We start from the raw sequence: 23,649 nt of genomic DNA, 5'->3' as shown, positions 1-23,649 counted from the left end.
CTGGCTGCAGTGGTGGGGAGGTGTCAGGGACTGGTGGCAGCAGTGGGGAGGTGTTGGGGGCTGGCAGCAGCAACGGGGTGATGTTAGGTTCTGGCAATGGCAGTGGGGAGGTGTCGGGGACCGCCATCAGTGGTGGGGAGGTGTCGAAGACTGACAAAGGCAGTGGGGTGATGTCAGGAACCAGCAATGGCAGTGGGGAGGTGTCAGGGACCGGGGGAGGTAAAAGACAAAAACCATTGTTAATGAGGCAGATGGCACTGGAGGAAACATTTGAAAAAGTTGTCAAGGAGAATTTCTAGTGTTTGGTGCTTCATTCATCTTCTTTTGTAAGCAAATATCGTTTTGTTTGGTAAGTACGAAACATTATTTCATGTGAATTTTCCACTTGTCATGTCGGTACTCAAAAAGCCTGCCATTATTATTTTGTTGTTGTCTAACTGCTGATGCAGGTATTCTGCTGATGCTACTGTGCTGATGTTCCAAAAACCAAAACAAAACAAAATCGAAAAACATCTGGTCCCAAGCATTTAGGTTATGGGCCACTGTAAGGGCAGCATGAGAACACTATTCCCCACCTATTACCTACCACCTTCACTACTCCACCTTTTTATCTCCCACCTTTCCTAACCTACCTATTACTTCCCGCTTTTGCTACCATGCTCCTCACGCTATGACTTGGCCCTTACTTTTTTATTCGGACACCTGCTGACATTTTTTTAATATTCTGATGAAGGGTTCAAGCCGAAAACATTGGTTATGTATTTTTTTTTCTAATATATAAAAGACACTGACCTGCTGAGTTTTTCCTGCATTGTGTTTTCACACGAGAGCACTGTTGTATGGTTCATTCAGGAGCCAAATGCATGTTGGAACATGAACCTTATTCCTGGCAAGAGAAAAGAGAAGAGAATGTGTCCTGGACATGATGGGTCCTTTGTAATGTTGGCTGCCTTTCCTAAGGAGCAGGAGATATGGATGGAGTCCATGGAGGAGATCCAAGTTTGTGTGATGTTCTGAACAGTAGTCACCTTCTGTAACTTAGTGTGATTGTGAGCAGAGTCACTCCCGTACCACCCTGTAATTCATCCAGCTATTATACTTTTCATGATGCCTCTGTAAAAATTGTTGCAGAGCATGCCAAACTTTCTGTAGTTCAAGTTTATTTAACACCCAATTGCACAAGTACACCCGACAAAACAGTGTTCTCCATTCCTCTGTTCAAGACATACAAATGCACATGCAGTGCATCTCAGGGACAAATATACATATATCAAAATAAACAAATAAACATTATTAATAACTAGTAGAGTCTCGGAAGGTGGGAATGAGCAGTTTCTTTAGTTGTTCAGTGTTCTCACTACCCATGGGAAGAAGCTATTTCTCAGCCTGGTGATGCTGGCTCTAATACTCCTGGACCTCTTGCTGAAAGATGCTGTGTGCAAGGTTGAAGGGGTCCTCAATGATTCTGCTAGCCTGTTTCAGACAACGATCCTGGTAGATTACGTCGATGGGGGTGGGTGACTTCCTTCATCTTATAAGAAAGTAGAGGGGATGATCTGCTTTCTTAACCATTCAATCAACCTGATTGACCACAGGCAGGTCATTGGAAATGTTAGATCCTAAGAACTTGAGGCTATCTACACTTTCCACTTCAGAGCTACTTCTCTGCCTCCACTCCTGATGTTAATGATAATTTTCTTCATCTTATTGATATGGAGAGGTTGTTATATTGGTTGTACCACTAGTCTTTCAGTCTCCTTCCTAAATTCTGTCTCATTATTTTTCGATATCTGGCCCATTATCACAGTGTCATCAGTGAATTTAAAGACTAAGTTTGAAAAACAGGTAAAGGTAAAGGTCCCATTAGAATGTAACATATATGTAATTCTTTAACTTTTGACTACTGTAAGACAGACAAAGTCACCACTTTGTCCAGCGCCCCTCCTAGAAACCTACAGCACCTGGTGTTCCCAGGCCATCTACCCTCCAAGTACTAATCAGGCCTGAGTCTGCTTAGTTTCCAAGATTAGACAATCTCAGGTGTATTCAGGCTATTAGGTTTGGAGGGAATACAGTAGGGAGTGAGTACACATGCTTGAGGAGCACTGGTGTAGAGTGTGATCGAGGAAGAGATGTTGTTTCCCAACTTCACTGATTGCGGTCTGTAAAGTTGAAAAACTGACATGAAGTCGATGATCCAGTTGCAGAGGGGTGCATTAAAGCCGAGGTACAAAGGTTTGTACATGAGTTTGCTTGGGATGATAATATTGTGGTTGGAAATGAATTCTACAACAGTAGTCTGGCATAGGTATCCTTAGTCTCCACGTGTCCTGCGCTTGAATGGAGGGCCAGAAAACTGGCACTTGCCACGGGCTATTATAGACACCAGGCAAATTAAAGAGGATCAAAGATGAATAGTAGATTTGAGTGTGTGTGTTTTTGGGAGAATCTGACAATGAGAAGAAGGTGTGAAGTTACAGCAGTAACAGTGTCTCAGGAACTGAGGTCAAAAGCAAAAAAATGTTAAAACCTCGTCTGCCAAAATCCATTAACATTATGCTGTGTGTTGCTGACCATGTATTTTAACATAATGTCAATTGCACTATGTTCAGAGAAAACAACAGTACAATGGTGGTCTTGGACAAAATAAGCATTGATATAATTTGGCTTTCATGATTCTGTCAGTTTAATGGAAGCCAGGCCAAATGAGAATTACTCACCCTGAAGTCATAATAAAACTGGTAGGTAATGCCCACTTTCCTAATCTTCCATCCTTTGAATCACAAGCTTGTTTGTGCTATCAGTGGAAAACATACTTGATGCTTGGAAGATAGAGGTCTTACAAATCAGCCTAATTGGACAGCACTTTGCTTCTGTGGCCAAATTTTAAGTCTCCTCTTTGTGGAAGACTTGCCAAGGCAAATAGCGCCTTTGGAAGACTACACAAAAGAGTCTGGAAAAACAACCAACTGAAAAACTTCACAAAGATTAGCGTATACAGAGCCGTTGTCATACCCACACTCCTGTTCGGCTCCAAATCATGGGTCCTTTACCGGCATCACCTACGGCTCCTAGAACGCTTCCACCAGCGTTGTCTCCGCTCCATCCTCAACATTCATTGGAGCGACTTCATCTCCAACATCGAAGTACTCGAGATGGCAGAGGCCGACAGCATTGAGTCCACGCTGCTGAAGATCAAACTGCGCTGGGTAGGTCACGTCTCCAGAATGGAGGACCATCGCCTTCCCAAGATCGTGCTATATGGCGAGCTCTCCACTGGCCACCGAAACAGAGGTGCACCAAAGAAGAGGTACAAGGACTGCCTAAAGAAAGCTCTTGGTGCCTGCCACATTGACCATCACCAGTGGGCTGATATCGCCTCAAACCGTGCATCTTGGCGCCTCACTGTTCGGCGGGCAGCAGCCACCTTTGAAGAAGACCGCAGAGCCCACCTCACTGTCAAAAGGCAAAGGAGGAAAACCCAACACCCAACCCCAACAAACCAATTTTCCCTTGCAACCGCTGCAACCGTGTCTGCCTATCCCGCATCGGACTTGTCAGCCACAAACGAGCCTGCAGCTGACGTGGACATTACCTCTCCATAAATCTTCGTCCACGAAGCCAAGCCAAAGAAAGAAAGAAGTCTAAAGTAATGATGACTGCTTATTTTATTCTTCTGGCTTTTTTCCAAACTCAACAAATGGAAGGCCTCTAACTTAATGATGTCATTGGCTCATAAGAAAGCACTTAACTCGTATGAGGTTACTGGCAGTCTCTTTACAGAGTCTCCATTTTGCTGGTTTTGAAGCAAAAGTGTAACTGGAAACCACAGTGCCTGAATACCTAAGGGAGCAATAACATAGGATACACTCTGGTGTGAATTTGAAAATTGCGTGGGACTAATTGAATTTTGCTTTCAAAGAGCCTATTCAGGTAGAATGGAGTAAACAGCCTCCTTCCTCATGATTCAAAATGACTACTCCTGAGTGATTTGCATTTGATTTAATAGAGCCTTTGCATTTCAAGAAAGAACCCTGTTATCAGGAAGTGATAAGTGAAGACCCATTTTAATTCAACCTGGGGTCCATTTCCCTCTGCTCTGAACAGGGAAAAAAATCAGGGAATTTTTGTACTTTTTTGTATTTTCTGTGGAAGGAGATTCCAGTCTGCTACAGATATAGTTTTTCATGTGGAAATTGCAGTAACTCCATCTGACCTGAGTAGGAGAATAAAAAGAAAGGAATGCATAAGCTTTGCATGAACTGAACAGCAATCTCAGATAAAAGCATCCAGTCTTCTACATTGATGCTGAGATTGCCAAAATAACTGGGCTGGAAAATAGTTGGTTTGTATCTTGCAGAATACTTTCTATGATTCTCCATCTGATGTGACGGCTGGGTGCATGTTTTTAATTTATTTTTTTAAATTTAATTTAGATGTACAGCACGGTTAACAGGCCCTTCCAGCACATGAGCCTGTGCCACCCAAATACAACAATCCCTGAGTGTTGTTTGAAAGGTGGAGAAAATCCATGTAGATATGGGGGAAGAATGTACAAACTCCTTACTGTCAGGGCTGGACTCCAAACCCGATTGTTGACTCTGTGATAGGACTGCACTAATCGCTAACTACACCAGCAATGGTTACAGCAATAACCTTATCAAAATGTTGCTGTGCCACAAGTGGATTTGAGGGTTAATTTTCGTGCATTCATGCCCATCTGTGGTCAGAAATTCGTTGAGTTATTGAGTTTGGCAGCATGTAAACAGGCCCTTCAGGCCATCTTTGGTTATTTTGGTCATTTCCTGGCGAAGAAAGTGACAAATATAAATTCGGATTTCTGCTCCTATTGCAATGATTTCAATTTTTTAATGATTTGGGTCAGGTACATGATTATGACCTGAGATTTGCATTAAATTATTACAACAATATTGATGTGACAGCAGCTGGCTGCAACTTTCCACATCCATTTCTGCAGCTACAAAACTGAATAGAATACAGTTCAGATATTTAAACCTAGTGCATGGAAGCCTACTGCTTTAAACAACAATTGACCTTGTCCCACATAGTATGCTTTGAAAATTCAAGGTAGCAATGTGAAACCACTGTGGTACAAGAGAATTGTTCAGTGACTGCGGAGGCAAAAGCCACAGCAGGTCAAAGGAACACATTGTCCTGGAAGGGGAGGTGATACAAGGCTTGAAAACTGCAAATTCAATCTAAGAATGCACCCTTCCCAGTTCTCAGCTGATTAGTATTCAGTTAGCCTTGTCTACAGTGCAATAGATTAAATTACCACAATGCCTCTGACGTGTTCTTTGAAATGCTAAAAGCATTTGTGGACTATGGTTTGAGTTTGAAATTGTGCACCCAAAGTTTCAGACTCAGGAGAGAAGTAATAGCAAGGCCAATGAGAGGCATGAGAAGAAACACTCACTGAAGAACCCAAGAAACTGACAAGACAAAACAGTTCCTGTTACTGGACTCCCAGTCAACCGATTGCTGAAGCACAATGGCTGTTGTATGCATGCATAGAACCACAGAATTACACAATCCATAAGTAGATTCTTCATTCAGTCATGTCTCTGGCAAAATATCAAGTGCCTATCTATACTAATCCAATTCACCATGTTTGGAGAATTTCCACCAAACCGAGGAAACAGTTGTGAATGGGAATAAATATGGCCTCAGCGTGACGCTGTCCAGGAACTAATTAGAAAAGAAGAATAGTAGGGCACTCATTCCAGGTTGACTTCCCATCTACTATTGAATCACCCCTACAAAGCCTTATAAGAAAGGCACAAATAATATAAAAATGTTGTTACTTATTTTTCAAGACATTTTTTTTCTTGGCAGACCTCAAGTACTGTCATTCTAGCACTTCCTGAAAAGGAGGTGGGCATGATGCCCTGTGAAGAACCAAAATTAATTTCCTCAAATAAAACTGTGGCCAGAATAAACTAATAATCACTGTACCAAATTTACACTGACCAGAGGTACACAACTGTGGGTGTAAAATATTAGAGAATGTTACCACTAATGAGCATCTCTCTAAAAATGGAGCAATGATTTAATGTAAGATCTTTAAGATCTTTATTGAGTTGAAAACATTCTCAGTGTGTTGTTTCGACGGCATATAAATTAAAAAACTGGGAATACATTCTTCTTTGTACTCCAATGAACCCGGAATATATCTAATTCTAGCACTATTTTTATCTTCACTTGAAACTTCCTACATGATTGTCTCTCATTCTACTTGTTCCAGTATATTTAAGATTATATTTCTCCTCGAATATTATTCTGAAAGAACCCCTATCTCAATTTAACCCCATCTCTCTTTATTGAGTTATGTCTATCCTTTATCCAATTCTTATCTTCAGATTCAACTCTTTCTCTACATTTATTCTTGATTCTAATTCTTCTGGCATATTTATCTTTCACTTTAGTTCTCTGGTTTGTTTATCCTTTGTTGCAATTTTCCTTGTGCTTTCTCATGGGAAATCAAGCAGGAGATGAGCTTTCACAGAGTCAAAATAACAGTGTTTTGGGTTAGAACTGCATCCTCTTATTTCCCATTGTCTATTTATCCCTTTACCTGGTACTAGTACAGTTATCCTCATCTGCACTTCACCCAACTTCCACTTGTTCCATTCTCAGAGAGAGACAGTGTATGAGGATGGACTTTTCACAGTAGTAGAGTGCAATCAGATGGAGGAGAAGCACTCTGGGGTAAGTTATCCAGACAACTCATGTTTAGATCTCGAGAAAATTAAATAGGCTTCCATTTCCTCCAGTATTCCAGTGAGAAACTGCAGGGAAATAAACATGAATCCATCCTATAAATACAGTTGAAGGGAGCTTAGCTCTGCTGGCAGACTGCTTTGTACAGCAGCAGAATTAAAGGAAAAGAATACTGGGTCCAATATTAAAGAAAATGATAATTCTTTATCAAGGGGTTTTCATTGTACATAGAATTTGAACATTTATATTTGATTCCAACTACCGATAATTAGGAAGGAAAGGGTATGTTAGTTTTCTTTACAAAAGTGTTTGCAGACAAGAGTAAGGAAGTCTTACACTTGTGGTGAGCATTCTACTGATTAATGCAATAGGTATTTTTATTTGACAAATTAGAATTAAGATGGGCCTCCTTCATTTGCAGCCATTTCTGAGAGTGAAAGCCTTAATTTAGCTGACTTTCAGTATCACGTTCAGCAGTATTTGCACACTTCGCTGAACGAGATACTGAAAGTCGACTAAATTAAGATAGTTCTAGATTTGTTTCTTAATGGCCTTTAAAAAACATATAAAACCATGATGGCTACGGATAAAGTAAATGCTCAGAATCTTTTAACTCAATTCTGGAACATAGGATTAATATGATATTAGATATGAGAGTTTATTTTTACATGCACAAACAAGTAGTGAAATACTTACTTGACACATAGGTTCACAAGATACATCAATAAAAGTGTAAATTAAAATACTTCAATTTACTGAGATAAAAAATAAATATAAATGTAAAAGGATAGATAAATAAATAATCACAATTACATTTAGTGCAACAAATGTGATACAGATACTCCCTGAGTTACAATATATGTGACTTACAGCCATCCATACATTCAACTGAGTAAAAATCTGTATAAATTAAAAAAAAACATATATGTAAATATAAAAATTACACTTGGTTGTTCATCCACCAGTGCTAATGGCTCCGTGCGTATGATAATGACTGTCAGACAATATCCTGGCATTATGTACATCACAGCATCTCTTTCAGTTCTCACGATAAAAGAATGCGGTAAAGGCTGTTGGGAGTGTGTGGGGCAGTGGGATCAGTGTGGGGACTGATAACATAGGGACTACATTCCAGGCTAACATACTTCCGATCTGTCCATTTCGAGATATCACATGTCGGTCAGAATTGAACTGGGACATAAGTCCGGGAGTATCTGTATTTCTAAAGAGCAAACAGATATTTTAGTGGTTCCAGAGTAGTTTATGATTAGGTTAATAAGGGGAGGTGCAAGACAAAAAAAAACTATTCTTGAAATAGAACTTCAGCTTTCGAAACCTTCTGCCTGAATGTTGTAGCGAGAAGAGATAGTGGCCTGAGTTATGGACATCCTTCACTATTTTGGCTGCTTTCTTAAGACAATGACTCATTTAGATGTCTTCAATGGATGAGAGGTTGGTGCTACATTTACCACTTTCTGCAGCTTTCTGCATTCTTGAGGTCTCAAGTTTTTAAACCAGACTGTGTTGTATCCAGTCAGTGTACTTTCCACATTGCATATGTAGAAGTTGGTTGGAGTATTCAACAATATGAGAAATCTCTTCAGACTTATTGGAAAGTTGAAGTTGTTTCAATGTGCTTGCTCCAGGAGAGGTCCTCTGATTTGTATGTCCAGGAACTTGAAGGCACTAAACCTCCCCACCACAATCTCATCAATGAAGACCTTTCTGAGATGGGTCGTGTATATGGCATAGTCCTTTGTCACCCCCTCTCAACTCCTAAAATCAACAATCAGCTCATTGGTCATACTAATGATGAGAGTATCACCCTTTTAACACTGCTACTTCAAGCCGGGTATAATGCACCTTTAATATACCTTGTCTACCTGTATAAACACAATGAAGGTGGACTGGGGCATAATTTCAGACCCATCTTCTATCTGTCAAGTGATATAGTATCAGAGGCAAAGTCTTCTTCTTTGGCTTGGCTTCGCGGACGAAGATTTATGGAGGGGGTAAAAAGTCCACGTCAGCTGCAGGCTCGTTTGTGGCTGACAAGTCCGATGCGGGACAGGCAGACACGGTTGCAGCGGTTGCAGGGGAAAATTGGTTGGTTGGGGTTGGGTGTTGGGTTTTTCCTCCTTTGCCTTTTGTCAGTGAGGTGGGCTCTGCGGTCTTCTTCAAAGGAGGTTGTTGCCCGCCAATCTGTGAGGCGCCAAGATGCACGGTTTGAGGCGTTATCAGCCCACTGGCGGTGGTCAATGTGGCAGGCACCAAGAGATTTCTTTAGGCAGTCCTTGTACCTTTTCTTTGGTGCACCTCTGTTTCGGTGGCCAGTGGAGAGCTCGCCATATAGCACGATCTTGGGAAGGCGATGGTCCTCCATTCTGGAGACGTGACCCATCCAGCGCAGCTGGATCTTCAGCAGCGTGGACTCGATGCTGTCGACCTCTGCCATCTCGAGTACTTCGACGTTAGGGATGAAAGCGCTCCAATGGATGTTGAGGATGGAGCGGAGACAACGCTACAGTGTAAAAGGGTGAACCGTGTTACTGGATCCAAACAGGAAAGGAATGTGATGCCGTAATGACAAATTATATGTGCAATGTAAATGCATCAGACATCAGAATCACAAAACATATTCTCGATTACTTCACACTCTCAGTGTACTCTCTCAGAGATACTTTCACATTTGCTCACTCATGCATGCTCACATACACTAACATTCCCATTCACTTCAGCGCTCACACGAACATTGCATCTCGCATATTTTCTTCTCACACACAAACACACACACTTTCTCTTACCCACTTCCCCACTCTTCAAATCACTCTTCCTTCATTTGTGGCCCTCCAGCGCATTAACCCACAGACACTGTGAAATCACTGGGGGCAAGGAGGGAGGGTGAGAAGGGGTTATTACTTCCCTGAAGCGATGAGCAACCTGTGTGCAATCCAACAGGCAAGGAACTTATTGCTCCTTTTCCACTCTGTCAATAAAAATAGTCAGGAATGAGCGGAGGATCACGGAGGTAAGGGTGCCGGTGTGTTGTCCCAAAGAGCAAACAGAGCCGCGTCTGATGGATCCAGAGCTTCAACCCTGCGCATTCCAAATTTCTTCACACATGACCCAGGGGTACGGTAAACAGTCAATGCAAACCGTTAATTCACATTCTTCGATTTAACTGGTGTAATTAATTCTGCAATTAGTTCATTTTGGTTTCCTTCCAATAAATAAAAGTCTCTATCCTTTTTGAATGAAAGTGCAGCTACCAAAGAGGCACAAATGATTTTGACATCTTGAAACTCATTATTTAACATTAACTTTGTATTTGTCACTATTTTTGCTTTTTGGAAGAAGATGAAATATTTGAAAAATACTCCGCAATAAAGGATTAAACGTTCTACCAAACTACAGTGGAATCTTTTGAATCTGATATTTCTAATCTTGTGTGGATACAGTTATTGTATGTGTGATGAGTAGAGGGTATTTTTTTTCCATCTGTCGGGATTTATGTGGCAAATAATCGAAAACGTGATAGGTTGTGGTATGACCCTATTGATATTCTAATATGGAATCTATAGCTCACAAGCTCATTACTCATTATTTTTAATCCACTGTCTCCCTCAACAAGATGATTCTTAATCAGTTTTAGCACGCAGTCATGATTTTCACCAGGTGCTGAGTTCATCCACGAGTAGAAATTAGACAGGCTGAATGTTCGTTGATGGTGATTTTGAAAGGGCCTCATCATTTCTTTCAGCTTCCTCAATCACTGTGCCTTTTGTTTAATCCTCTTACGGATGGTTAACAACACCTTTTAGAATTGAACCTAAGGCATGTCAATGAGGCCACAGCATACCTTCTGAAATGTGTAACTGCATCCACCAGAGTGGAACCAAGTTGTGTTTTAAAAATATTCACTCATAAATTATCAATGATTTACAACCAAGGGTAAAAACTATTTCCTGTAAATGTCTCATCTGAAAGCTTCTTTGTGATGGGTATACAGTATCACGGAAATATGATGATGAATTTGTGGAACTGCTGAACTTTACCTTGTGAAGCCATCAGATTTTAGTATCGAGAAGTTACATTTTAAGATCTGCAACAGAATTAGTTTGTAAGTCTAGTCTAATATTCCCAACAGAAGGTTTGGTCGACAGAACAGTGATCAAGAAAGCTGCATTTTTGAACAGTACAAACCCAAAAGAAGAGAGAATATTTGTGTTTCACCTGTTCTGCTTTTGACTTAATTTAAACAGGCACAAGTTTGAATCTATCTAGTATTCAATGAACAAAAATTCCAAGAGACTTGTATATTCTTTGATTGGTGAAAGCTTTGGTAGGTGGAGCTTGATGTTCAACCAATACGGATAGCACAGGATTCAAAGAGCTCAAAATATATACGTGGCTAGCATAAGCACCTGCTGTTCAACCACCATTATTGTGCACAGACCAATGCCACTGCCCGGTGTGTATGTTTTACTGCTGTGCTACACATCTCACCTTTTTTGCTCTGGGGAGTTGGCTTGCTGTGTAAATGGACTCAATGACCCAGCATTTCTTCAGTTCTATGTGAATGAAGAAGCAGCTTTCTGAGACGGGTCGTGTATATGGCAATAACGCAGGTTTTTAGTGTAAAAAGACCACCCAACCAGATTCTAAATCTCCATTCTGTATTTTGACTCCTTACTTCCAATTATTCCACCAATAACAGTGGTGTCAGAGATGAGGATGTTAAAGATCCAATTGCAAATGGAAGGAACAGAGTCCCAGATCCATGAATTTGATAAAAGATTTGCTGGTATAATGGCATTTAACACTGAGCTGTAGTCAATGTAGTCAATAATAGCCTGACGTAGATGCTGTTTGTAGTCTCAATGACCTAATGCAGAGTGGATGGCCAGTAAGATAAATGTCTTATTAACCTTTTGTGATGATAGGAAAATCAAAGTGGGCCCAGTTCCTTCCTTAGAAAGGAGATGATTTATTCCATAACTAAACTCTCAAAGCAATCCTATGTATGTAAGTGCCACCAACCAATAAATATTGAGGCAAAATTAGATGGGAGAGATTTAAGAGGAACCTGCAAGGCATCCTTTTCATTCAGTGGGTAGTCAATATCTGGAACAGCTGCCAGATGTACATGCAATAATGACGTTTAAAAGAGATTTGGATAGATCTATAGAAAGGAAAGGTTTAGAATAAATGGATCAAATGCTCCTTAGGTAAAGTTGGACCATGGGGGGGGGGGGGCACTCTGTGGTATATGACTCTGTGACTCTAACCCTTTGTCTGTGCAGAGATATCACTCAAGTGTACAGGGAAAGGATGGTGAAGGAATGCTGAGTGGTGACAGCTGAAGATGTGGCAGGCAATAAACCATCAATCCTGACTGGTGTAAGGTAAAACATCATGAGATGGGAATGTGTAAGGAGTTACCCTGGGCAGGGCTGTAACAAGATGTGAATGCATCCTTGTACTTAGAAGATAAGAGAGACATTGATGGATTGAGAGGCAGGAAGCTAGCAGGGAAAGGATAGCAACAGTTTTAGTCATTGGACAAGTTATGATATGATGATGTTCTAAGCACGTATCCAAGGGTATAAAAAATCACCATTTTGCTGATAACGGCAGAATGCATTCTCCGACTAACATTGTTAGTCGCAAGTGTTACAATCCGGTAATAAAGAACAAAGAACCCTGATTTCGACTCAGTCTGGTGTTTGTCTCACTCATTCATGAACAAAGCAGACCTAACACTGGGAAGCACTAGATTTGAAGAACTTTCTGACATCATTTGCTGAATTAATACAACATAGAACAGTGCAGCGCAGGGACTCCTTTAGCCCACATGTATGTGCCAAAAATGATGTCCAAATCAAACCAAACTAAAACACTGTTGCTTCCACTTGACAGATATCCCTCCATCCATTTCACATTCATGTGTCTACCAAGAAGTCAGTTACATGCTACTATAGGATCCGGCTTTACCTCTATCACTGTGATTTGAAGAATGGCCAAATGACAGTGGTATTTGAGGGATGACAGTGTCTTTGATATTTTACTACTTTCAGGACAGCAACAAATGGATACATTGTAAAACTACAAGTAAAAGCTCTATGATACATATCCTGTTTCAATGGAAGGAGCAGAGGTACCATTAACAATTATTATGTGTGCCAAAAATAGCTTATTTGTTACATTCTCTTCCTAGTAAATGGCAAAATTGCTATTAGAACACCTTTAACATCTATATCACCAAAAGCACTCTAACTGCACTTTGCAGTATTTTGACAGTAAAATGTAAGGACAAAACACAATGCTTAGTTGATGCTCTAATCCCTGAGGAGCTCGAGCCAGCTAAAGCAGATTTCTACACCCCTCCCCCACCTGATTTAAATCTAGTGTGTGAAAATGGATCAATTGTAGTGATGCACTGGGGGAGGAAGTGGGCAGAAACAGCATTAAGAGCTCCAAATCCATGATAGCTAGACACAACAGCCATGAGGCATAGTGACTCAGCAGCACCTGTAGGTCTACGGAGAAGCCTTGGCCTACTCAACATGAACGTTATGAGGTTGTACATACTCCAGATGCCATGACGCCAGGTCACCTGTTGTTTGTCTATATCAAGCCTGACCGCACGTCAATAAATGTTTTTGCTCTTCTCTGGCTGAAACCTAAGGTTGTCTTATTTTGGCATAATGGCATATGTCCATGACTTATATCTCCCACACAATGAAAAATATTGGTTAGGTAAAGGAAACAATCAAAAATGTTTCCAATGAATTAAATGCCGGCCTTTGTACCTGGAAGAATAGAATAAAAGGGAATGGAAATTCCATCAGAGAACACTGTTAAAGCATCTCCTTTTAAATACCTCCCATTGTTCACTTACAGTTGAGCCTAAAATTAAAGGAATGCTTCTAGTATTTAAAATTAACATTTATACTTGCTGTAAAAACATGAAAATAGTATATCATCTGTGAAGTGTATTTTAAAAGCATACAAAACCATAGTTAATTGGTAACAATCTCTCTACCCCAATACACTAATAATGCATGTGTAGATTGTAATTTAGTCAGATAAATGTCAAAATATATCTAAACTAATAAAAAAATATACTATTATTTCAAAATTTTCCTTAACTATTTCTGTGCATATCCTAACCTCATGAGCATACTTTGATTCCTATTTTCATAATTTAAAACTGCACTTATTTTTATTGCCTGGTTTCCAGTTCACGAAAAGGTTAATTTTAATTTTTAAATGGAGAGATACAGCATGGTAACAGGCCCTTTTGACTCATTAGCCCGTGCTGACCAAATACACCCATAACCTACTAACTCCGTACATTTTTGGAACATGGGAGGAAACTGGAGCAGCCAGAGAAATGCGAGGTGGACATGGGGAGAAGGCACAAACTCCTGATAGACAGCAATAGACTTGAACCTGGTCATTAGTGCTATAAATTATTTGGATGATTTTACTGTTGCTGAGTGTCATTGATCCATTCAATTGATAATTGAGAAAGATAAAATCTGCACCTCAGAGATTGTTAAATCTTTCCAAGCAATTTGGTTTACATTCAGCCGTGGAGGCCACTGATGAGAGTCGAGGGTTATCCAGCTAAAGTCAAACCTTTTCCTCTGAACTCTCCTTAGGGTGCTTATTGACTTTCCAATCTCAATAAACATGCTGATTCTTTCACACAAGTGCATGCCTTCAACTGCAGCATGTTTTAATGATGGGAAATGAAAGTGCCAGTAGGAATGAGTATCTCATTTTTATGGCAGCATTTCAAAAAATGAACTATTACTGGGCGCCATATGGCATATGAAATATTCTCTCAACTGTTAATTAACCTAATGCTCATGGGGAAATCACATAAACAAAATAGTGAAGGTGAGGGGCTGAGGGGAAAATATTAATATTGAAGGTGAGGGGCTGAGGGCACACTTTATTTTACCTCATAATTTTTCAAGATTAGTTGAATCAATTCCTTAACACATAAACACTGAAAAACATATAAAAATTAAAGAATCACTTATCAATAAAATATCTGTTTAATATGGAAACATTTTCATATAATTCTTTTGACATCAATAGCCAGCATACAAGAAGGATACTGACAACTTTCAACAAATCAACCAGAAGCGATAGAGTGATAGATGTAGGGTTAATATTGCAGCTGTTGAAATGAGTCTCGATAATAATAATAAGTTTATTGTCATGTACATTATACAATGTACGTATGAACTGAAGTTCTTACTTGCTGCAGCTCAGCAGGTTCTTCATGAAGTAAAAACAGCAATAGAATAACATTCAATTAAATCAAAAATAGATAATAAACATTAAAAAAAATATTCATAGTTATCATCAGGTGAAAAAAACCATGGTGATACTGTGGTTCCAATGCCATCCATGATTAGTGAAACTAGGGGAGGTTCAAGAGTCTGACAGTAATTGGAAAGATAGCAGTGAAAAGCGGTTGTCACCAGGGTGAGTAGGTCTTTTTTTTATATGCCACCTGCTTTCCTGAGGCAGCATCTCTGCAATGGATGAGAGGTTGGAGCCTGTGATGTACCTGACTGTGTTCACTATCTTCTGTAGCCTTCTTGCACTCATGGGTACTCGTATGACCAAACCAGGCTGTGATGCAAACAGTTGGTATACTTCCAACACCGCACCTGTACAAGATTTAAAGTGCATTTGATGACCTGCCAAATTTCCTATTGGCATTGATGTGTTTTCTTCACTGCCTTTTTTTCACAACCTCAGCAGGTGTCTTTGTGTGTGAACTTTTTATCAGCAGAGAGCTTTTTCGTCCAAAGAATCCAAAAGCACCACTTATATCTCAGGCCTTCTTTCAGCTGAAGACCAAATGTAATGAATGCTTAAATATAGATGAGCAGAAACTCCCACGTACGTTTCCATGGGTATGTGTTGGTAGTTCAGTCATTGACTCCACACTTCACATAAGTGCACGTGGATTAAATCTAGCAGGCCTTCTGAAAATATCAAAATAATTCTGCCCATAATTACTGCCACAGAACACAAGTAGGATGTTATCCTCCAATAAGAAGTACCCACTGTTCCACAGGAGGAGTTATTGCCCTGCATCAGTCAGGACAGAACAAGTGTGTTGATGATCAATTGATTTTTGAGTTAAAGGTTTGGGTCGAGATAAGATGTAAGGTCAGCTTTTTGGCATGTAGCACAGATGGAGTTTGTGCAATTGATGTTGAGCAGCATGTAAAACCTGAGAATCTAAATCTGATATGTAAGTTTAAGTAATTAGTGTGAAGCAGGAGGAGTGGGAGGAAATGCATATCAGTTTAGAGCAGTAAGTTAGTTCCTGTGCAGCTGACAATTGAACTGTAAAGGTGGATTTGTTGAAGCAGTGTCACTGAGTGCTGTTCAGCATTAAAGAAGAAATGAATGTTATTGTTTTCCTTTCAGTGGGACAAGGAATTAATGTAAGTATTTATTGGAATAAGCGCACAACAAAAGGTAATAGAACCTGATTAGAAATAATATTTACTTAATATCCTTTATTATTGAAGTTATAATTTACATCTGTAATCATAATGAATCACATTTATTTCCTCAAACTGGAAGCGGGAAGGGAGTTGCATTTAGCATGTACCTTCAGTCGAGTCTCTCATCTCTTAGGTACTTAAGTCTTCTCTCGATAATTTGTTCAATTGGTACATCTGAAACCCAAATGAATATAGCAGTTAAAACTAAACCAACTAGGGGCTAATCTTGTCTTTATTTCTCATCCCAATTCCCTCCCTCCCTCCCTGTAGACTTCCATGAACTATGAACTCTCTAATTCCATATCTTCCTTGACCTCACATGAAAGATCTTATTGTCCATGAGTTTATTTCATCCATGAATGATTGGATTTACTTGTGTTTTCATGGAAATCTACCTGAGGAGTGACAACACTCCCTTTAAATTAAGCCTTCCTGACTGTCTATTCCTACCACTTCACCAGATAATTCATTTTGAACTATGATGTTGAATTTCAAACTCTTGTTGTCGATCTTTTAGCCTTCCATTTGTTGTTACTTTCCAACAGCTACCTATCTGCCTAACTATCTTAACTTCATACCTGATAGCCTAGTCTCAACTTTATCAATGACACTGTTTCACCCTTACCAATCCCATGCCTTTTCTCTAATCTTCTCTCTCCTGACAAAAGGCTTGACTAGATATTTTGGGATCTCATTTAACCAGCACTACACTGCTGCCAACTGCCAAAACTGCTCACTATTCCAGGATTGGATGGAATATAAAGATAACCCTGAGCTTTTTGACTGCAGCAAACTGTCTTCCTTCAAACTCCTGCATAATCTTCATTTTACTTGTGGAAAGAGAATCATTAAATAAACCACCTTGGGGGCCAGGAAGGAAAGTGAGCAAAATTCTTGTAATGAATGGGTAGGTTGTGGGTTTGGGGAAAAAAAAGAGAAAAGTGAATATAATTAGATTGTACCCGCCGTGTAGCAGGCCGAGGGGGCGCGGAGCACGGTATCATGAACCGTTGCCAGCGCGGCTCTTCGGCCATAGGCCAGACCGTTGGGTACTCACCTGGTTAATGGACCTCACGTGCACGGTGCTGTGTGCTGAGTAACAGTACGTTGGTTTTCTGTGCCTCCTGCTAGAAGGTGTGAGGCCCCCACTGTGTTTAATTTAAACCTGCCAGCCCCGCGGATCGGTGGCAAACCCATAGCGATGTCACCACCCCTTCCCGTGGAGCCCAGGACAGGAGAGATCTAAAAGAAGCACGTAAAGCTCAAATAAAGAGTTTTATGTTGACTAACCCAGTATATGTGTATTGCTTTAGTAGCTCTATCAAAGTAGTCGCTAGAAGATGTTCATTTCGAGATAGCACAGTAACACACTACCCACACTACCCAAATGCAACCATGTGACCAATTAACCCACTAACCCCATTCACCTTTGAAACATAGGAGGAAATTAGTGCATCCAGAGGAAACTTGTGAACATGGGGAAGAATGTTCAATCTCCCTACAGACAGTGCCATATTTGCTCAAACCCTATGCTATCATGGTGCTCATTGAATGATGTGTATGATGAGGTCATGGACTTTATCTTTGCTCTTTAAGGAAAAATAAACAATTCCCTCTCAGGTTGACAAGCTATCACTAGTGGGTCACCACAGGAACAGACATTTCATCCCAAGCTATTCACAATGTATATCAGTGCTTCGGCCTTAAGGATCTGTGAGTGCATGTTTAAAGCCGTGGCAGAATGAAGAATTGGAGCAGGTGGGCTGCAGCCAGAAACATTGCTTCATCCTGTTATCAGTTACTTTTCATAGTGTAAAAAAAAGTGGCAATATATAGTACAAACAGTTCTTATGTGCTGTCAGAGCAATCCATGTTTAGTGAAACCAGTGGAGCTTCAAGACTCTGATAGGTATTGGAAAGAAACCATTCTTAAACTGAGAGTTGCAGGTCTTCAATCAAAGAGACAGCTGAGAGGATATGAATGGGAGAAATAGACAGGCAACCAGAGAAAGTAGAGTCAGAAGATGAGACAGTGGTGCAGCCAAAGATAGAGGATTGGAAGGGAGAGTATAGTCAGCTTTTCCAAGAGAAAATGGGAAACTGGAGAGGTCAGGAATGAAGGGACATGGTTCCTTGGAATGAAGTAAGGGCAGGATTGTATTAGAGGAGAGGACGTTGTAAACCAGATGGGCATAGTGTATCAGTGGGGAGAGAAAAGGCACTTAGGTGGTGGATGTGGAGGAAGGTCAGAGAAGTTAAAGGAATGGATGAGAACTAAGGGTTAAAGTGGATTAGAGAAACTAATGGAGGTGAAGATCCGGGATAAGAACCAGTGGCATTATCCTTTATGTTAGCCAGACTTCTTGCGACATGAACAGAATCGGTGAAGAGCTTTGTGTTGGGCAGCTGCTGCCTTTCAGCACTGTTGTCGATTCCATAATCATTGCTGTTTCTACAGATGCTGTAAACTTATATAAGACACTTGAAGCACCAAGCAAATCAGGCTGTATTTACTGAAAGAAAATCAGATTTAATATCTCCTTGATTGAGCTACAATGTTAACTCTGATTCTCATTCTCCACAGACTCTAAATGGCCACACCTCATCAATGTTGGGTGGCTGGAGGTGCACAGGAGAATGTGATTGTGCCTCAAGAGTAAAGGCCCCTTGCTGGCATTGAGGGTATTGAGAAAGGGAGGGGGGGAAGTAGCCCAGGTTTAACACAGAGGGAAGATAAAAATCCATTTTACTTTCAGGATCTTTAAGTCTGTTTTTGATTAATTTTAGAGATGCAATATATTTTTCTCAGAACCACAAAGTTTTATCATTTGAATGTGAACATTGCTGAGGTGGCCAACATTTATTGCCTATCCCTAGTTAACATACTAACCTCAGAATAAAAGAGGAGTAGGCTTTTTAACCCTTTGTGCCTGCTCTGCCTTACATCAATATGGCTGATCTAATGGAATATTATTTCTTAGCACCACCTACAGTACACATCCATTGATTCACTCGGTATCCAGAAATCCATCAATCTTTTTTTTCATTTAATTCAGCAACTGAGCTTCCACAGCCCTCCAAGATCAAAGCTTCTAAAGGATCACCCTGCCCCTCAATTCAAACATTTAATCTCATCTCAAACCAATTTCTTATTCTGAGTCTATGACACTTGGATCTAGACTCCTCAGGGAGGAAAGATTTTTCTTGTGTGCAGCTTATGAAGACCTGTAAGAATTTTACAAGTATTGTGAGATTTCCTTTCATTCTCTTAAACTCAAGAGGTTACAAGTCTGGTCTGTTTGTTCTGTCCTCACAGCCCACACCTGTCCATCCCTGGACCCAGTCTAGTGAATCTTCACTGCACTCTCTCCATTTGGGTAAGGAAACCAATGCTGTAAATAATATTCTTGACTCATTCTCCTATATTCATATCCTTTTGTAATGAAGGTTGAAGTATTATTTTTCTTAAACAATGTAGGCTGACTTTCAGTGATATGAACAATCTTACCTCAGACCCTTGTGAACATCAGTACAATCCAACCATTAAAAAAAAATACTGGTCCATGCCAACCAAGTTGTCTGCCTAGGCTAGAGTCATTTTCCTGCATTTAGCCTATATCCCTCTAAACCTTTCCTGTGTCTACATATTTTCAATGTTGCAATTATTCAACATCTACCTCTTCCTCTGGCATCTTGTTCCACATCCCTACCACCCTATGTGTGAAAACATTGCCTCTTAGGTCCCTTTAAAATCTTTCCCCTCTCACCTTAAATCTAATCCCTTTGGCTTCATTTGCAAACAGGCAATATAATATTGTTGATATACATTGTGAATAGCTTGGGATGAAATGTCTGTTCCTGTGGTGACCCACTAGTGATAGCTTGTCAACCTGAGAGGGAATTGTTTATTCCCAGTCTTTATCTAGTTACCAGTTCTCAGTGCACCTGTATATTCATCCAATCCCATATAACTCGTGTATATATATATATATATATATATATATATGTATATATCTATCTATATATATATATATAGATAGATATATATAAAACACGATCTTGGGAAGGCGATGGTCCTCCATTCTGGAGACGTGACCTACCCAGCACAGTTTGATCTTCAGCAACGTGGATTCGATGCTGTCGGACTCTGCCATCTCGAGCACTTCGATGTTGGAGATGAAGTCGCTCCAATGAATGTTGAACAATAGTGCTACGATTAATAGAACTGAAGACCTTTCGTAAACAAATGGCCATTTATGGTTCAACTAGTTGAGCCAAGGGGAATCACAAACCTACGATCCCTTCAATTATTTTGTTCAATTAATATTTTCCATTGAAGTTAGGGATTGTCAGATGACTTGACCAGAGGCAGTGTGATGGTTAAGGCTTAGGTACCTTAGCATCCTTATATCTTCCAATAAGAAATGTGGAATTGGAAAACAATGGAATTCCGGATGATATCCTACTGTTTCAAAGCCATTTGAAGCAGACTAGTTATGACCTCTTATTCATGCATTTGCATTTGCATTAAGGAAACAGATAATGGAAAACACAAAAAGCTGATATATATTTCACTGATTGATTTAATGTAATCAATGAACAATCAAGCAAAGATTTGGAATTTGCTGGTTTAAAATACAAATGTTAAAAACAGACACCTCATCCTCAAGTCGAAACAAGAAGCTTTTTGAAAAATCATTGAAAAGAAATAATGTTTAAATGTCTATTCTATAAAAATAATTAACAATAGCGACTGGTTCTGTGATAAATTGAATGAACAATCAAATAGAGTGAAAGGAATGATTTTATAATGGGAAGTAGGAAGCAGCAGTTACCTCTTTATTATCATACAATCCTTTCAAAAAGTACTTTCTCACACAATCGAGTGTAAATGATAACAACCATAGTTATTTTTATGGATTAATAAAAATCTTTTTTTTGGTACTCAGAGATAGAGAAGATCTTTTTTGTTTTGTTTTGCCTGAGTCTGAAAAGAAAAGCTCATTAACTGAGTTCTGTCCCCAAATCCTCTCTCTCCTTTATGTCTGCACTCGTTCAGTTCCACATATTCCTCAAATTCTCTTCTGATTGGTCTCCAAACTTCCACATACTGCAAATTTGAGCTAATCTAAGATGCTGCTACCATTGATCTAAAAGCCATATCTTATTTACCCATCTCCTCTGAGCCTATTGGCTATAGATTTTCAAATATTCATCATGCGTAGTAACTTCCCAAAGGATCTATAATGTCACCTGGTAAATGCAATATGGTTATTTATTCAGGTCACTCCAGCATCATATCTTAAATAGACTGACTTTACCACCAAGAACAACAAATGCATGAGAACATGCATTGGAAATTAACCTTGAAGTTACTGTTGCCTGGTCTAAATACTGAAGTTCCTCTCGGGAAAAGGAAGGAGTACAGTTGTTCAAGAAGATGGCTCACCAACACCTCCTCATGGAATCTATAAAGGATATAATTAGCAAATAGGATGAACAGAGTCAGCATGGATTTCTAAAAATAATACCATGCTTGAGTAATCTGCACCAGTTTTTGTAGAAAACTTTTAAGATCCACAGGGATTGGATGAATATACAGGTGCACTGAGAACTGGTAACTAGATAAAGACTGGGAATAAACAATTCCCTCTCAGGTTGACAGGCTATCACTAGTGGGTCACCACAGGAACAGACATTTCATCCCAGGCTATTCACAATGTATATCAACAATATTATATTGCCTGTTTGCTAATGGAAATGAAATTAAGTGGGATTGTAGGTGTCAACCTGTCATGATACTTAAAGAAGTATCATGGACATAGATCAGCTGAATCAATGGAAAAGACAAAGATAATGGAGTCTTAAACCGAAGGGATTAGATTTAAGATTTAAGGCCACCGAGACAGAGGTGCACCAAAGAAGAGGTACAAGGACTGCCTAAAGAAACCTCTTGGTGCCTGCCACATTGACCACCGCCAGTGGGCTGATCTCGCCTCCAACCGTGCATCTTGGCGCCTCACAGTTCGGCGGGCAGCAACCTCCTTTGAAGAAGACCGCAGAGCCCACCTCACTGTCAAGAGACAAAGGAGGAAAAACCCAACACCCAACCCCAACCCACCAATTTTCCCCTGCAAGCGCTGCAACCATGCCTGCCTGTCCCGCATCGGACTTGTCAGCCACAAACGAGCCTGCAGCTGACGCAGACTTTACCCCTCCATAAATCTTCGTCCGCGAAGCCAAGCAAAAGACAAAGTAAGAGATTGTTTACTCATGCATTGTGACCTTTCCAGAATTGTCTTAAATACCTAATCTTATCTTAGATCATTTGAACAGTTAAACCACATTTATTGTCTCTATTAAAAATATGAACATTTAGATGAATTATACATATAAAGTGGACATGCTATGAATATTATGATTTTCCGTAAACATTTTGGTTGGTGAAGTTAACACACTCACTCTTTATTCCCTTATCTTTTATTGTACCATCATGATGCAAAGTGGAAACTATTCCTATTTGGCTTTCTAGTACAAGTATTTGTTGCTCAAATATTTTTAACATTTATTGGGAAAAGAAAATCCAACATTTATATAAAACCAAGGAAAAATTCATCACCTTATAAATTCACTGATGATATAAAGTAGGTTTGCATGCATAATAAAATGGCAAGAAACAACCATATTGTTAGAAGGGTGTAATTCATTGCCAGATCCAGCTCCAACTATGTCATCAAGTTTACAGATGACATGACAGTCGTCGGCCTCATCAGCAACAACGATGAGATCCCCTACGGAGAAGAGGAGGAAAATCTCGTGAAATGGTGCGAGAGTAACAACCTGAGCCTCAATGTGAAGAAAACAAAGGAGATGATCATGGACTTCAGGAGGACCAGGAATGACCACCCTCCACTACACATCAACATCACTGTAGTGGAGAGAATGGAGAGCACAAAATTCCTTGGAGTTCACTTAACTAGTGACCTATTGTGGACACTCTCTCTCTTCTCACTTGTCAGGAAGATGCAACAGCAAGTCCACTTCCTGAGAAGACAGAAGCGGGCAAGTCTACCATCCACCCTACCGGCTACCATTATGTCAACCTTCTATTGGAGCTCTATCAAGAGCATCCTGAACAGCTGCATCACATGTACTGAAGAGAAATAGATCAGATGCCAATCCACATGATGATAAGGGTAGCAGAGAGGATCACTGAAGTCTTCCTGTCCCCATCAATGTGATCTACCGGGATCGTTGTCTGAAGATGGTGCTCAAAATCATTGAGGACCCTGTCCACCCTGCCCACAGCATATTTCAGCTGCTCCTGTTGGAGAAGAGATATAGGAATATCAGAGTCCATCAG

At 40.0% G+C, this 23,649-nt stretch overlaps 1 long non-coding RNA gene across 2 annotated transcripts in view; it reads left to right on the top strand.

Moving 5' to 3' along the window:
• LOC138757452 (uncharacterized) overlaps nt 1-23,649 on the top strand; it is an 88,912-nt gene that overhangs the window by 52,699 nt on the left and 12,564 nt on the right. For both annotated transcript variants that reach the window (XR_011353607.1, XR_011353605.1), the window contains exon 3: nt 12,045-12,146. This is a non-coding gene — a long non-coding RNA (uncharacterized lncRNA). The remainder of the gene's footprint in view (nt 1-12,044; nt 12,147-23,649) is intronic.

The sequence above is a fragment of the Narcine bancroftii genome, chromosome 3, assembly GCF_036971445.1.
Source record: "Narcine bancroftii isolate sNarBan1 chromosome 3, sNarBan1.hap1, whole genome shotgun sequence".
NCBI classification, from domain to species: Eukaryota; Metazoa; Chordata; class Chondrichthyes; order Torpediniformes; family Narcinidae; genus Narcine; species Narcine bancroftii.
The sequence above is the reverse complement of the archived record's forward strand: the minus strand, read 5'-3'. Positions and strand labels throughout refer to the sequence as shown.